Source organism: Heteronotia binoei, chromosome 8 (genome assembly GCF_032191835.1).
Source record: "Heteronotia binoei isolate CCM8104 ecotype False Entrance Well chromosome 8, APGP_CSIRO_Hbin_v1, whole genome shotgun sequence".
NCBI classification, from domain to species: Eukaryota; Metazoa; Chordata; class Lepidosauria; order Squamata; family Gekkonidae; genus Heteronotia; species Heteronotia binoei.
Window position 1 is genome coordinate 42,268,405 of NC_083230.1, and position 15,966 is coordinate 42,284,370.

Here is a 15,966-nt window from a genome sequence, read left to right on the forward strand (position 1 = left end):
TTTTATTATTTATGGACCTGGCATTGCATAACACCAGTGACGGAGGTGAGTATTTTACTTTGGCTCCACTACTTGTCACCGTCGGGATGGGATGCAGGCTGGAAGGGGGTCGAGCCTTGTCATGTCTCGGCCTTCTTCCTTTATAATTCTGCCTGTTCCCACCGTTGTACCTTCCCCTCCCCAGGAGCACTGGAATCCCCAGACCGCTCATCTCCTGCCAGTGTCACCAGAACTTCGACTCGGTGCAGCTGAAACCTACTAATTTCCCTCCTCCGTCCTCCCCCCTCTAGCCAATTAAAACTAGCCTACCAATAACCAATAGTTATTTAATTTAAAACCCTACCCCACTCTATCCATTATTTATTTGCTAAAATATAATTTAATTAATTAGGTCTCCACAGCTCCTTAATTGTAAAACCCACCCGATTCAAATTATCTACACTAATTAATTTGCCATAGATAACATTCTTCAGTTAGCCAATTAATAAATAATCAAAATCTTATTAAATAACCAACAAATTACTAATAATACAATTCAGTCTAATATCAACGACCGTTAAAATCAACTAGCGTTGAGGGACGTTAAAAGGGGATGTAAACAACCAATAGAAAGTGCTGCTATTTTTTTTTTTAAGTGTCGGTGCCTATAAGGTGCGGATATTCTTATTCCTATTTTGAGATGTGTCAATGTTGAAGGAGGGTGTGCCGGAAGAGGCCTGAGTGGGCAGGGGCCCTGGGGACTGAGGCTGGTACAGTGATGGAGGGGGTGGCAAGGCTGCCCAACTCCCAAGAAAGATACGGGGGAGAACAAAACAGTCAGGAGCCAGTAACTGTTCACAGCCCACCCCGAGGGAATCCTTCACCACTTTGAAGCTGCTATCCTTTATAACACCCGTAGGCCTGAAGCTACCCAGCTGCACTTCCACAGGTCAGTCCCACATTGCCCGACGCCACCAGGCCAACCTAGGCTACCCAGCACTGCAGGCATTTACTCACTGCTGCTGCCACACCCCCGACCTGGCTTGGGCACCCAAAAACTGGCCACTCTTGCTGCCACCGCCATCCGCAGCCCAAGGCTCCACTGCCTCCTGAAGCTTCGCTGCCATCCAAAGTTCTGCTGTGCTGTTGCTCCCTTGAAGTGCCACTGCCCAGCTGCAGCCTGAGGCCCAAAACCATGCCACTTCCAGCCTGGAGAGACAAGAGTGCTCTTCTACTCAGCCAAGAGCAGCTGAGAAACTGTGCCACTGGGGGCGGAGCTGGCTCTTATGAACTCTTTACTCTGCCTTGCTAGCTTCTCAGATGGCCAGGAAAAATGCTGCCTCCTCTCCTTCTGGGGAGGCAAAAAACGGCCCCCAGCCATATCAGCTGGTTGGCCAATTGGCTGGGTGGGGGCCAAATTCTTTTCATATAAGTATTCCTTCAACATGGAAATGTGTTTTAAAACAAAATATACACATTGTCTTTTCTAGGCTTCCAAATGTTTGTCGATAAAGGTGGCTTTTTTTGTTTTCATCTCACTTGCCTAGTTTTTAACCAGCCTATGGAGAATCATTCTCTAGAGGGTTCATTAACTTTTAAAAAAAAATTCTACCAACATTGTCTCCTGTTCTGTCTGTTGATAGAGAAAAACAACAATGGGAGGTAGATTTGTCCTTGTCTTTGTTGTTAAAGCATCAAATCCTATTAAAGGCTAAAGAAAGATCTGATCAGCTGACTCCTTCTATCACTAGCAACTGATTCACCATCACCACATCAAATATTTACCTTGCCCAGAGCTACAAGTAATTACAAGCTTATTTTGTTAGGTCTCGAGCAAACACAGAGTAATGAATTTCTGCTAATTATTAAGCAGCGATGAAAAATATGATTTGCTCACTTCGAGATACCGCATGTGTCTCATCTCACTTCACCAGGGAAAACTTCAGTTGGCATGAACATATTTGGTTGCTGCAAGAAAATGCTTCAGATGTGTCAATGAGTAATTATCATGATGTCTGGGAGAGTGATTAAAATGCTTAAAGTTAAGATTTCTGTTTGCCATAGTTATTTCTATGCAAATATGCTGCATTTTTTTCCAGATGACATGCACATCTTAATTAAAAGCAGACAACAGTTTTACAATAACTAGAATTTTTTTAAAAAAATTTCACATTCTAAAATAATTGCTGCAGCCTCAGCAGCAAATGAAAGAAAATATATCTCCATGATGGTATTAGCTTCCCCTGCCATTAAATTTAGAATAGCATTGTGCTATCAGAGTGTACATTTTTTAAATGAATGGTCAAAGGTTCAACTATCTTTCCTAGCAGATAGTAGCCGTCATTCAACCTGCGATGTAGAAAGTGTTCAGTGACACAGAAAATTCAGCATCAAGGTTCATCTATATTGCACCTTTCTCATGGTCAGTACTGAGCAGTTTTTGCAAAAAGAAAAAGAAGAAAGGAAGGACAATAAAATATACCTTTGGCACAAGGTAGCAGGCCTAATATGGTTATAATTTTATTAATCTGCATATTGAGAAAAGTCTACTTTAAAGGATTCTTAAAAGAACCTGGATGCCCAATAATACATTCTTGCTTCATGTATTTCAAAAAGCATATTGTCAGGAAATGTACAACTATTGGGAAAAAAGCTGAAATATAATGAGCTATCAGTGGGCAGAGACAAAAAAAGGTTACACTTTCGTAAGTGCCACAGACATATTTAACTGCACTATAATATAGTGGGTTCAATGGATCAATGAGGCAAGGCAGTAGTGAAACATCAGCTCTTTATTGATCACATAGTAAGGCTAAGCATAAGACTGCTGAACTGGGCCCACAGGGCCAACTATATACACACCTGTGTTCCCGCGCAAGCTTTTGATTGGTCCATTCAAACCAGTAGGGGGTCTGTGTGGAGCAGGGCAGCAGGGTTTTTGGACCCTGCTGCCCATTGTTCCCAAGTCCCCAAGCTCTGGCTATCTGGCTCCAATGAGCCAGGCAGGAGCACACATTCAGTTCTCACTAGAGTCCGCATAAATTACATGCACACTGCAGAAACACACAGAACACTTCAAAATGGGGGGGGGGGCTTTGTGTAGAAAGGTAAACAAAATCGGTTAGCAACTGGGAGCCAAAACAGTTGCACCTGAAATGGCACATAAACTCCATTAGCAACCAGCTGCAAAAATGGTTAACAAAGGCTGAGAAAGGGTCCTTAGACCGAGACCACATCAATTAAAATTCTGGAAATGTCTTCATGCTTTCCATAAGAGGCTAATAATGTCTCATCATAAATATTAGTACTTCATTTCTTTTCTTTTTTCTCTTTCCATGCTACTTCTACGGTTATAATCACTAAAAAGTAGAAAACAAATAAGATACTTGTTAGAAATAACTTTTTGAGGTGGTAAGTCTTGGAACAGGTTATCAGACTTCTTGGGACCTTGCAAATTGAGCATTGGATACATCATTTGAACCACAGGTCTCCAAAAATGGCTCTTTTGCAAAGAGGCCCTTTAACCTTTGACTAAATGAAAAGTTTACCAATTTGTGGGCATATTTATCAAATCCAGACTAAAGGAGGTCCACTGATAAACTGTAAATCAGATGTAGCAATGTAGCTAGACTTAAAATAATAACCTTATGACTTTTTTAGATTTAAACTACCTCCCCTTGAATACAATCATCTGAAAATTTGCACATGCTGTTCTGTGGTTGTGAAGAAACAAAAGATAAGAGCATTTTATGTTCTTATCTGACCAAAATTCTGACCAAATTTGGTCTGCTGGGACATACACTCCAACTACTTAACCCTTTAAATATCAGTAAACGCTTTAAATATAAAAAAAATTAAAAATCAGATTTCAGTTCACTTGACTTAATATATTTTCAAAATGTGTTTTAATACAATTATCTTGACCTGGATAAGCCAAGGCTAACCCAATCTCATCAGATTTCAGAAACTAAACAAGGTCGCCTCAGGTCAGCACTTGAAAGGGAGACCACAAAGGAATACTAGGGTTGTGTTCCAGAGGCAAGCAATGGCATACCTCTTCTGAATGTCTCTTGAAGAAGAAGAATTGCAGATTTATACCCCGCCCTTCTCTCTGAATCAGAGACTCAGAGCGGCTTACAATCTCCTATATCTTCTCCCCCCACAACAGACACCCTGTGAGATGGGTGAGGCTGAGAGGGTTCTCACAGCAGCTGCCCTTTCAAGGACAACCTCTGCCAGAGCTATGGCTGACCCAAAGCCATTCCAGCAGGTGCAAGTGGAGGGGTGGGGAATCAAACCTGGTTCTCCCAGATAAGAGTCCGCGTACTTAACCACTACACCAAACTGGCTCTTGCCTTAAAAACCTTGTAGAATCACCATAAATCAGCTGTGGTTTGATGGCAAAAAGATGTATATATATTAACAAAGTTAAGTGTTTTGTAGTGCAATCCAAAACAAAGATATCTTCTAAGCCAGTGGTCCCCAAACTTTTTGGCCCTGGATACCAGCTCTAGGACCGGCCGATTGACCACGGCCCCGGGGCTAATAGGGTGGAGGCACCCAATTCAGCCTCCCCCCATGGCGTTTCCTCCTCCCTCCTTCGCCCCCAGTGCAGCCTTGCCGCCTTCTCCACCTGTTTTCCTCCCGTTTCCTCCTCCCTCATTCACCTCCTCTTCCTCCCCCCATTTTCCTCCTTCGCTGCCCCCCGCACAGCGTAACCTCCTCTCCCCCCTGTTTCCTTCCTTCCTCCTTCACCGCCACCATCTGCGCAGCCTCGCTGCCTCCTCCCCTCATTTTCACTATTTTAAGGCCAGGGAAGGGACTTCCCTTCCCTGGCCTTAAAATAGTGAAAAGGGGGGGAAGAGAAGGTGCCATGGGGGGGGGGGGGTGGCAAGGCTGTGGGGGAGGTGGCGAGGCTGCGTGGCCCATCTCAAAATAGGCCACAGCCTGGTACCGGTCCCTGGTCCAGGGGTTGGGGACCCCTGTTCTAAGCCCATTAACTTTAAAGGACTCAGAAAGGCAAAAACTCTGCTTAGAATGGCAAGCCTACCAAGAATTATCCCCAAGTTGCTTTCCTACTGGGAAAAAAATAAAGGGATTTCTGTTGAGCCTGGTATTCTTTTCACATGCAGTTAATCCCACTTGTTATCCTGCTGTTCCCATCACATTTACAGCCCCCTCTTGCTGAGCATGCATTTCACATATGAAATATACACAACAATGAAGATATTGATCATGGAACTGCCAAACATCTCCTGTGGTATGAACTTAAGGGAATTTATGGAAAGATGTATTGTATGTGGTTTAGAGGGGGGATGGGAAATGTATGCAGACATTTTACAAATATTTGTATGTTTTACAAATTTTACGAATTATGTCTTTTACAAATATGTATGCAGACATTTTACAAATGAAGATTCTGTGAATTTAGGGGGAGGTATTTGTGAGTTTCCTGAATTGTGCAGGGGGTTGGACTAGATGACCCTGGAGGTCCTTTTCAACTCTAAGATTCTATGATTCTGTGATTTAAAATCAATTAGAAGAAAGAGCATGAATGATTCACCTGACCTGTTTATGGCAGGCTAAGAAAAATGTTTAAACTACAGGGAGATGCAGACGAGGCCAGACCTAGACTGTTTGGCATCTTAGGCAAGGCTAACTACTTTCACCCCCATCCCTGCTCTCCTTCCTTCACCTTCCCTCCCCTCCCTTCCCCTCCACCTCCCAACTCATTCACACCCACACACACATGCCCCCACCTCCTCCCCGAGAGTACTGGCCTTGGCAGCCCCTTGAAGGGCTCTGGAGCCATGCTGCTGATGGGAGACGGGCACCTGTAGTTTTCCCTCCACCAGATGGCCTTGTGGCACCCTGGCACTTTGGAGGAGCTGGGGGTGGGGCAACACTTTCCCCCTGCAGGGCCAACTCCAGCAAATTTTCCTTCTTCCATCCTGAAATCTTGAGGCTGGGAAGTGCTGCAAGCCGTAGCCCAGAAGACAGACTGCCATTTCCAGCTTCAGCATCCTAATGGGAAAGACCCCTCCTCCAACACCCGGGTGGGCATGGGCAGGTGCATCTGGAGACTGGAAGCGAGCCCCTTCCCATTGACTGGTGCACATGGGTATGAGTGCTGCCCCAGCTGTGTAGCAGCTGAAAAGGGAGGAGAAAGTAGTGACCTGAACCTATCAGAGCACTGGATGCCATCCTCTTTGGCTCCCCAGTGTGCAAAAGTTCACTGCCTTCCCACAGCTTCCAGCACTCCATATCAGCACAGGCATCAGCCCCCCTCCCGTCCCCTGAGAGGCTACACACACAAAATAAGAGAATGAGAGGGGCCCACCACCATCCTCCCTAGAAGCCTATTCCAAACAGTGGCTCATCCTGTGGCAGTCTTGGCTTGGCCTTCCTGCACAGTGCATGCTCTATCCAGGTGGGTCACTCTCCCCCTGCTCCTCCTGCCAAAGTGCTGGGCCTTTCCTAGCTCAGGGGTGTGGCCAAGAAGAGGTGGGTCTCCAGATCTAGGGCTACTCCCACTCACCCCTCCCCGACTCTCACACACACATGCGCATGTGTGAGCCATCTCCCCAACAGTGCTGGCTGCGGCAGGCCCCTGAAGGGTGCCAGGCTGCACTGCTGAGAGGGGAGAAGGGTGTGGGGGTGGAGAGGGGGCAGTTCTGCACCCCTGAACCGCTGGAACTCTAGGCAATTGCCTAATACTCCTAGTGGATGATCCAGGTCTAGATGTAGATTAAGCAAAACTTCCCAATATTTATGGCAGTTCAGTTATTTTCTAGGGTAGTGGTGAAACTCTGTTTTCCAGGAAAAGTGGTATATAAGTTTTCCAAGCAAAATGGTATATAAGATCCTACTTAGGTTGATGTTTTCAGGGATGTCATCTTGAGAATCATTTATGAGTTCCAAGATTCTAAGACAGCAATCCTCTGCCAGCTTACTTGGGTGTAAGTCCTATTGAACTTAGTGATGCTTTCTTCTGGGAGAGAACACATAAGATCATAAGAGTGCATGCGTTTTCAGTCCATAAAACAGAGGTATACAGTGTCTATCTTGGCTTCTTCTACCTTCCCTCTTTTTTGCCATGAGGTTTACTTTCAAAGATGCTCCCAATGTACAAACATACAGTGAAATATTAATGTTGTTTCTTCTCTCTCAGAAGAGCAGCAGACTGCAAACTCATATCAGAGAGAATTTTGAAGGATGCTCACAAATAAAATGCATACACCAATAAAAATGTGAAATTCTCAAAGAGAACATGGAAGAGAAAACATAATGTTGATTTAAAGTAGTACTGCACGTGCACTTAAAGTTATCCTTTCTAGAAAAATCAGAACTGAACTTTTATTTAATTGCTTTACTCTAGTCTCAGTCCTTCTAATTAGATTCCATGTAATGGCTACACAAAAACACCCCAATGTGCAATAGAAAACATTAGGTTTTTTTCTTAATGCATTCTCAAAATGTTGTCTTTTAAAGTTACAAGTGAAGCGGTGTCTTTTCCCCATCAACAATGAGCCATAATCAATAACAGGAAGACTATTATACTTACATAGTCTGCATAACCTCATATTGCAGTTGGGGAAAATGAGGCAGAGAAGCTATTTTAGCTTCACTTCACTCCACCACCTACCAGTGAGAAAAGAGCTACAGTAGACTAGAACTCAGTTGAAACACATCCACCCCAGATAGCCTAAGTCCTAAAATAAAGGGGGAAAGTGAATTTATTAATAATAGACTGACCTGTGATATTTTCAAGCATATAAAACAAAAAAGGAAACAATCCCAATGTAAGTGGCCCAGTCATTTGTAGCCTGGTGCTATTTGTATGATAAATGTGCACTTGCCATGTTGATGATGCATTTCAAGCACTGCACCATTGTCATTTTTAATTTGAATCCCCCCCCCAACATTTATTTCTGTGCAACCATAAAAGTTAAAACCATAATGATCTATTATTAGGCTTCCCAATCCCCAGGTCCCAGCAGGGGATCCCCCGTTTTTACAGGCTTCCCCCTGCCCCCAGCCAGCTGGCTGGCAAGGGAAGCCCCGCCCCCACAGTCATCATGTAGTTTTAGAGCTCCTGCAGGTTTAGAAACCTGCAAACAAGTCCGTTTTTAAAATGTGTGCCTTTAAGGCTGAGCAGGAAGCAGGAAGGACTTCATGGGAAAAGGTCAGTAACAGTTTTGTGGGAGAACAGCCCCTCCCTTTCTTTTGCTTTCGTTTTCAGAGCAAGTAAAGTTCTGCAGGAACAAGACCCAGTACGTATTTGTGTGTGTGAGAGAGGGAGGGGGCAGGGGATTCCTTGGTTTGGAGGCCCTCCCCCCACTTTAGAAAGCATGTGTGGGGGAGGGAAATGTCTACTGGGCACTCTATTATTCCCTATGGAGAACAATTCCCATAGGGAATAATGGGGAATTGATCCATGGGTATTGGGGCTCTGGAGGGGCTATTTTTTGAGGTAGAGGCACCAAAATTTTAGTGTAGCATCTAGTGCCTCTCCCCAAAATACCCCCCCCCCAAGTTTCAAAATGATTGGTCCAGGGGGTCCAATTCTATGAGCCCCAAAAGATGGTGCCCCTATCCTTCATTATTTCCTATGGAAGAAAGGCATTTAAAAAGGTGTGCTGTCCCTTTAAATGTGATGGTCAGAACTCCTTCGGAGTTCAGTTATGCTTGTAACATCCTTGTTCCTGGCTCCACTCCCAATATCTCCTGACTCCACCCCCAAAGTCCCCAGATATTTCTTGAATTGGACTTGGCAACCCTATCTATTATCAATGTTTTGTTTGTTATAGCATGAAGTGGTTTCCATTTTGAAAAACTGAACATGTCCTATAGATTACTTTTTGCATTGCAAATGCATTAGCAAAGAAATCCTCTTAGCTATTCTCTGATTACATAAGAATCTATTTTATATTCTCAGTCATTGTAGATGCCATTTTTTTAAAAAAATCCAAAGAGGAGTTCATCCCTTTCACACCTTCTCTCTTAACATGAATAATTTTGATCGATCAGTAAGAAGAGAGGATTTCATAGCTTTTGCTTCTGACGTTACAGGGTAAGAAGCCACAAGAAAATGTAGTATTCCAGAATTTCTTTATCTTAATATTCAATCTACTGCATTTTTAGAGGGAGAATTAGAATTAAATTCCAGAATATCTCTGTTTCAAAAGCCAATGTTTGACTAAGTATGGACCAGTTTACTTACTGTTTTCATAATAATTCTGAAGTATATTGAGCATGTAAATATCCAAGAAGTAATAGCAGCCTGAGGCAGGAACTGGCTTAGCTATTTCTATTTACCAGCCATCTGTACTGTCAAAATATATAGCCAAAATAAACACAGATGTTTAGACACTAGGAAACATTTCATTTATGCTCATGACCTTTCGGCTGGGGTGAATAACTTGCTATTAAGCCATATTTATGTTCTCAGGCGCATTCTGGCTGATTTTCTAACATAATACATAGCAAACAACCATGAGGTATGCTATTTCAGCTCATAGGCTCTAATGCATTCTGTTAGCTAGGCCAAACCAGATGTGCCTAAACTGAATGAAAAATTCCTTAATTTGTAGCTACAGTGTATTGACTTGAAACACCTTTCTTCAATTCTATTTCTCCCTTGTGCATATCAAACCTGTGGATCTTTATTTTTGCATCATTTTCGGTTTCCTTGCACCATTTCCACCCAATCAAAATGCATGCAATGTTGTTCTTGTTTCAGTTGCATATAAATGGCATAAAAATTACACAATAAAATAATGAATGGGGTGCAAACAAACATGAATAGAATGAGAAGAACAACATTAGCCTCCACATCATCAGAATGGGGTATTTTGGTCAGCTACAGAGATCTTGACAACATTATTCGTACCAGGCATGCTTTTGCTATCCTCTTAACCTGTTTCTGCACTAAATGATCTTGGGGATCACCATGTGGGTCTATCCATCTTTGAATAAAAATCACTTAAGCTTTCATCAAACATACCCCAAAATATGTTAATTCTGAAGTAGGGTTGCCAAGTCCAATTTAAGAAATATCTGGGGACTTTGGGGGTAAAGCCAAGAGACTTTGGAGGTGGAGCCAAGATCAAGGCTGTGACAAGCATAATTGAACTCCAAAGGGAGTTCCAGCCATCACATTTAAAGGGACAGCACACCTTTTCAATGCCTTCCTTAGGAAATAATGAAGGATAGGGGCACCTTCTTTTGGGGCTCATAGAATTGGACCTCCTGGTCCAATCTTTTTGAAACTTTGGGGGTATTTTGGGGAGAGGCACTAGATGCTATATTGAAAATTTGGTGCCTCTACCTCAAAAAACATCCCCCCCCCCCAGAACTCCAGATACCCACGGATCAATTCTCCATTATTTTCTATGGGAATAAATCTCCCTAGGGTTTAATAGAGTTCCCAGCAGACATTTCCCTCCCCTCCCCCCGCTTTCTGATAACCCTGAATCGGGGGGAGGGTCTCCAAACCGGGGGATCCCCTGCCCCCATTTGGGGATTGGCAACCCTATTCTGAAGTGGCTTCCCAGTTGCTTAATTTAAGTCTTTTTTTAAAAAAAACCAACCCTATGTAATATTGTTTTTGAAGAATCTTTTTTCTAGATTTTGAATATTCCTTGTAGCAAATTTTGGTCAGTAAAATACATATACACTTCCTATTGTTAGTCAGTGCTGACCCACCCAGGGTGGGACCAGGAGGGTTAAAAAGTGGATTCCAGTGAGGTCAAGAGGCAGAGTTCATGCACCCAAGGGAGTCAAATGGCAGATCAAAATGTTGGTGGGGGGGCAGTGCCAATAGAAAATACTAATTCAGCTAAGCTATGCATCTCTCTCTCTTGTTCTGACTGAAAAGATAATAGGAGGCAAAGAGAAACAGAGAAAGCAGTGAAAAACAGCCAGTGTTTACAGAAGCTGCTTCTGAGAAACAGAAAAACTTGTGTTAAAAATGAGCACTGGCTGCAATTTTTAGCTCTGCAAAGGTCTTAAAAGTCCAGCACAGCAAATTTATTTGCCTTGAAAAAACTGGTCTATTCCTTCCAGTATTTGAAAAAAATACCTCCAGGGAAGCTTCCAAGATGGCGAGAAGCCAGTAGTGTTTTTTGATCGCTCTACAATTTTAGCTGTTTTTAATTTTCTTCCCTGTTTTTTAACATTTTAATTGGAACTATTTAGCTTATTTAAATTGGAACTATTTAACTCTTACAAGAACCAAAATGTCAGTTGTTGGCTGGATGCCTGGCTTTTGATACTGTTCTGCTCCATCCTTGAAAGTGCTGAGAGTTACCTCATTACAACTTCTACAGACAACTACTGAGAGTCAAAATGAGGGATAAGAAAAGAAGCAGACCTCTAGACTTCAACTCTCCATCGAAGTTAGTAAAACAACTACGTATGGATGAATCTCCTTTGAAGGAAATAATAAATAACATCTCTTCTCTTTCTATCTACAATAGATTTAATGACCTAAAAGTAGAGGAAGAGGAGCTGCTACAGTGAGCTCGAGACTTGTAGCTCTCTAATAGAACTAATAGAAATACATTTTTCAAAACAACTCAGAAGTATTCCCTGCAGTTGACACCCTTCACAATGAAAGGTTATCTATAGAAAGTAGGGAGTCAGCTATGCAATTTCAAAAACACTCTCTAATGAAGCTTATAGGAGACCATTGCTCACTAACTGGAGAGACGGTAATGACTATTTTTCAACAACTTAGCATTTCAAATAAATTAGACATGCTGAAAAAATATTAATTTTACCTACTCCCCAAGAAGAAGAGGATACTCCAAAAGGTAAAAATGTAAGTCCTACTCTCTGTCTCCAAACAACTCAAGTGGAGCTGTATGTCTCTTTTATAGCCTGAACAGTAATTGCTGGGCTAACAAAAGAAGCATTGTACATACCTTGAGCCAGCTTCTATGAACTGAGTTCCAGTTAGTTATTTTTTTAAATTTAGTTTGAAAGATTTGAACGTATGAAGCTGCCTTTTACTGAATCAGACCCTCAGTCCATCAAAGTCAGTATTGTCTACTCAGACTGGCGGCGGCTCTCTAGGGTCTCAAGCTGAGGGTTTTCACCCCTACTTGCCTGGACCTTTTTAGTTGGAGATGCTAGGGATTGAAACTGGGACCTTCTGCTTACCAAGCAGATGCTCTACCACTGAACCACTGTCCCTCCCCTGGTAATTACTTCCTGGTAATTTCCCAAGATTCAGATTGTTTTTAACTTTTGCCTCTCCCAACTATATCTATGATGCTGTTAAAAATGGGATACTTGACCTCTTTTGCAATCTTTGCTCAAAGAATATTTGCAAATGTGAAAGTTTTCCCACTTCTGCCAAGAAATACAGCTGTGGCAACTAAATCCCCAAATTCTGTTCCACTTCTGAAGATGAAGGATAAACTGGCTCCAGCCCTAATGTCTACATCTAAATCTACCTCTATAAAAGAGACTTTACACGAGCCCTTGCAAGATAAGCAAGTCTTCAAATTATCTGTACTCTAGATAAGAACTCTACTCGAAAGCTGAAAGTCGTGGTAGGACCTCTCCATCAATGGAACATGCAGAAACCGACTGACAGGAAGAGTTCCATACCTCAAAATTCCAACAATATTGAAGAGGTGGAAGACCCAGTCCCTCTCTCTACTATGTCTCTGGATCATGAGGTACAAAGGACAGGTGAACTTGAGCATTCACATAATGAAACTGCACTTGAAATTTCAGTGCAAGATGAACCAGCAGTTGATGATGTAGATGATTCTTTGCCCCTTGGCAAAGCGAAGAGACACCAGGTTTGCCCTTCCAGCTAGGTTTGACTATTTCCCAGCCCCTCCTTGAACAGTCTGGTAACTGATTGTATGGTTTTCTTTAGTTGTTCATTTTTGTTATTTTCCTTTCCTTTTCATTGATCCACCCTTTTCTTCCCTAAATGGTATTTTCTTTGGCTATTTTTGGTTATTTTTCTCCTTCCTCCCTCTATCTTGCCACTGTCCAATCCTTTCCTTCCCTGAACAGCATTCATGGATTTCCCTTGTGTTCCCTAGACACAGTCCCCTTTTCTCAGTCTAGATGGGACTGGAACTGGGTTTTGGAATGGTTTCCTTCCTGTGTAGGGGAATGTAGAAATGGACCATCGATGGGGGGAGAGCAGTTTGTAATCTATGCTAAATGATGGGGTGTGAGTAGGGAATTCTTGGAGATAGAGGGTGTCTCAGTTCAGTTTTTCTGTTTTTCCCCCTCTCCTGTTATGAGAGGTTATGGGTCTGGGGGAGGAAGTGTGGGTTCTAGGGTGGGAGGAATGTTGGCGTTGTTGGAGAATATCATTTGGTACTGCCTAAAGGGAGTGATTCCTCCACTTTTCAGTGATGTTTGGTATTCCCAGTTGTGGTTGTTGCTGAATGTGGAAGCTGAGAGGGGAACTTTTCAGAATGTTGATACGTGGAAAAAAAAATATATTTTTAATCCCAGGAAGTTATCTGTGGGGTATTGGAGAAGGGGCATTATTGTGATGTCAAGGGGGGAGGTATTGATTTTCTCTTTCAAACTGTCTAGATGATGATAACAGGGAAAGAGCATTATATACCATCTGTTTTGTATTTGTTTTGCCCTCACATATATTTTGTGTACATATTGTTTTTGTATACTTGTATTGGGGTTTTTTTTCTGATTAAACAGTTTAATTTTTAAAAAAAAAAAAAAAATCCCTTAACTGGAACCTGGAAAACTGTTCAGTTGGCAACTTACCCCAGCATTGTTAATGGGCAGAAGACATCAATAGATACTACCCTGAATTCTTTAGAGGAAAATGTAATAGATGTATATCAATTTGTCTTCTCCCCCTTCCTAGCTCCTGCCACTCCTGCCTTGACCATTAAGCCAGGGGTAGCCCATCTGCCTAGGTTAGGTGTGAAACTTCATCCTGGCTGCCCTTGGAGCTAGGAATGCCAACTTCTGACACTGCAGGAGGCACCTTCTTGTTTGTTATGATCCCAAGACTGACTCCAGCCATTTGCCTCCTTATCTCCATCTGGGGCCTTTTATCCTCCTTATGCTGGTCATTCCTACTTCCTATTTCCCTGCTCAAGTAAGTCCTTTGTCTCGATGAGGCTTTTACCTCAGTGAAGTCCTCTGCTCCACAAGGAGCTAATACTGGTAAGCCTCTCCTTTGCCAGTGTCACCCTTGCTGATGTTGACCTACCTGCTCTCTTCTCAATCCTGCCACTGGGCTACTGCCCTCCTAAAGAGTGTGCCCATACTCCACCCTTTGTTCCCTGGAGGTAGGGTTCCCTGGCAGTGGCACCATGTAATACATTTTACTAAGAATAACCAAACACAAAAGAGTCCATTAGCTTTTGAGTTCAGGTTTCACTTTGAATTCTGAGTACGATTCTCAGGCTTCTTAATCAAGAATGTTCTTACTGAAATTCCCTGAATTTCTGTTGATCTCATCCAAGATGCTTACCAAATAATTTGACTGCAGGTTAAGGCTCTTGCCTGCTTCTTGAAACTTAAGCTCAGCAATATGTTTTCGTCTTCATCTGTATCTAAAGTTTCTCTGACTTCATTAGAGATCCTGGTCGTATTAAAGTGCATAATCCATTTGAGATCAAATGGATTAGTTCAGCTTCATGCACAAATATAAAAGTCTGCCTGAGTCCTCTTTAATATGTATGATATCTAGGCTGTAGTGCTAAGCAGAGTTACTTGGAAATAATTTCCTTTGAAATTAATGGGGTGTACTTTCAAATAAACATGTTTAGGCTCAAGGTATTATGAGTTTCTTCTTTTACTTGTGTATTATGAGTCTTTTACTTGTGTTATTTCTTTAGGAGAAAACCCAGGGACTGCACTACTTAGTACAGTGTTAGCAAGATGGTTCTCAATGACACACAGCATTTTACACCTTTTAATCACCACTGAAAATCATCCAGGTGCAGCCAAGACTTGTACAACGCATGTCCAGAATACTATGATTTATCAATTCCAATTTGTACCTTCCATTGCTAAAGCATTTTATTCAAAATATGAACACCAGAGACAATTTTTATATAAATTTATTTATTTATTTATTACTTTCCATTTATATATCGCCCTCTCCGCAGGCAGACTCAGGGCGGCTTACAACATCATAAAAAACAATCAATCCAATAAAACATATAAAACCATAATTTACATATATCAACTTTAAAACCATTCTATAGCGCTATTTCAATCCAGTATAGGTGGTATTGACTTCTCAACTATGATCGCCAGCATTCTGTAGGATGTCCGGTGGCAGCCCTTTTTCAATCAAACCGCAAAAGCCTGTTTAAACAATTCGGTCTTACAGGCCCTGCGGAATGCAGACAAATCCCGCAGGGCCCTTATGGCTTCTGGGAGGGTGTTCCAAAGTTCTGGTGCTGCCACCGAAAAAGCCCTGGATCTCGTCATACACAGCCTGGCTTCTTTTGGGTCAGGGGCAGACAACAGATTTTTTGTCCCTGATCGCAGTGCTCTCTGGGGGATATATGGGGAAAGGCGGTCCCGTAGATAGGCAGGTCCCTGACCATAAATGAGGGAATTATGAAAAACTGAGTACATCAAAGTGACACCTATGCATCTTCTGTATATTCTGACAAAGTTTACCACCAGCATAGCACACATCTCTGCCATTTTTCATTTTGTCCAAAGCTAATTACTGGCAGCACATCTATCTGTCTGTCCGTCCATCTGTCTGTCTATCTATCGTCTGTCTATCTATCTTCTATCATCTGTCTATCGTCTATCATCTTCTATCATCTATCATCATCTATCATCTATCTGATATAAAATCAATTATTCCATTTTGCAAAAATAAAGCTTGAAAATAAAATATACCTTGTTTGAAATGTCTTCTTTTTTCAGTTTTCAAATGCAACTGCATCAATGGATTTTAACAACTCATGGCAAGCTGTCTTGATAGCCATTGGTGGTTCATGTTCACAA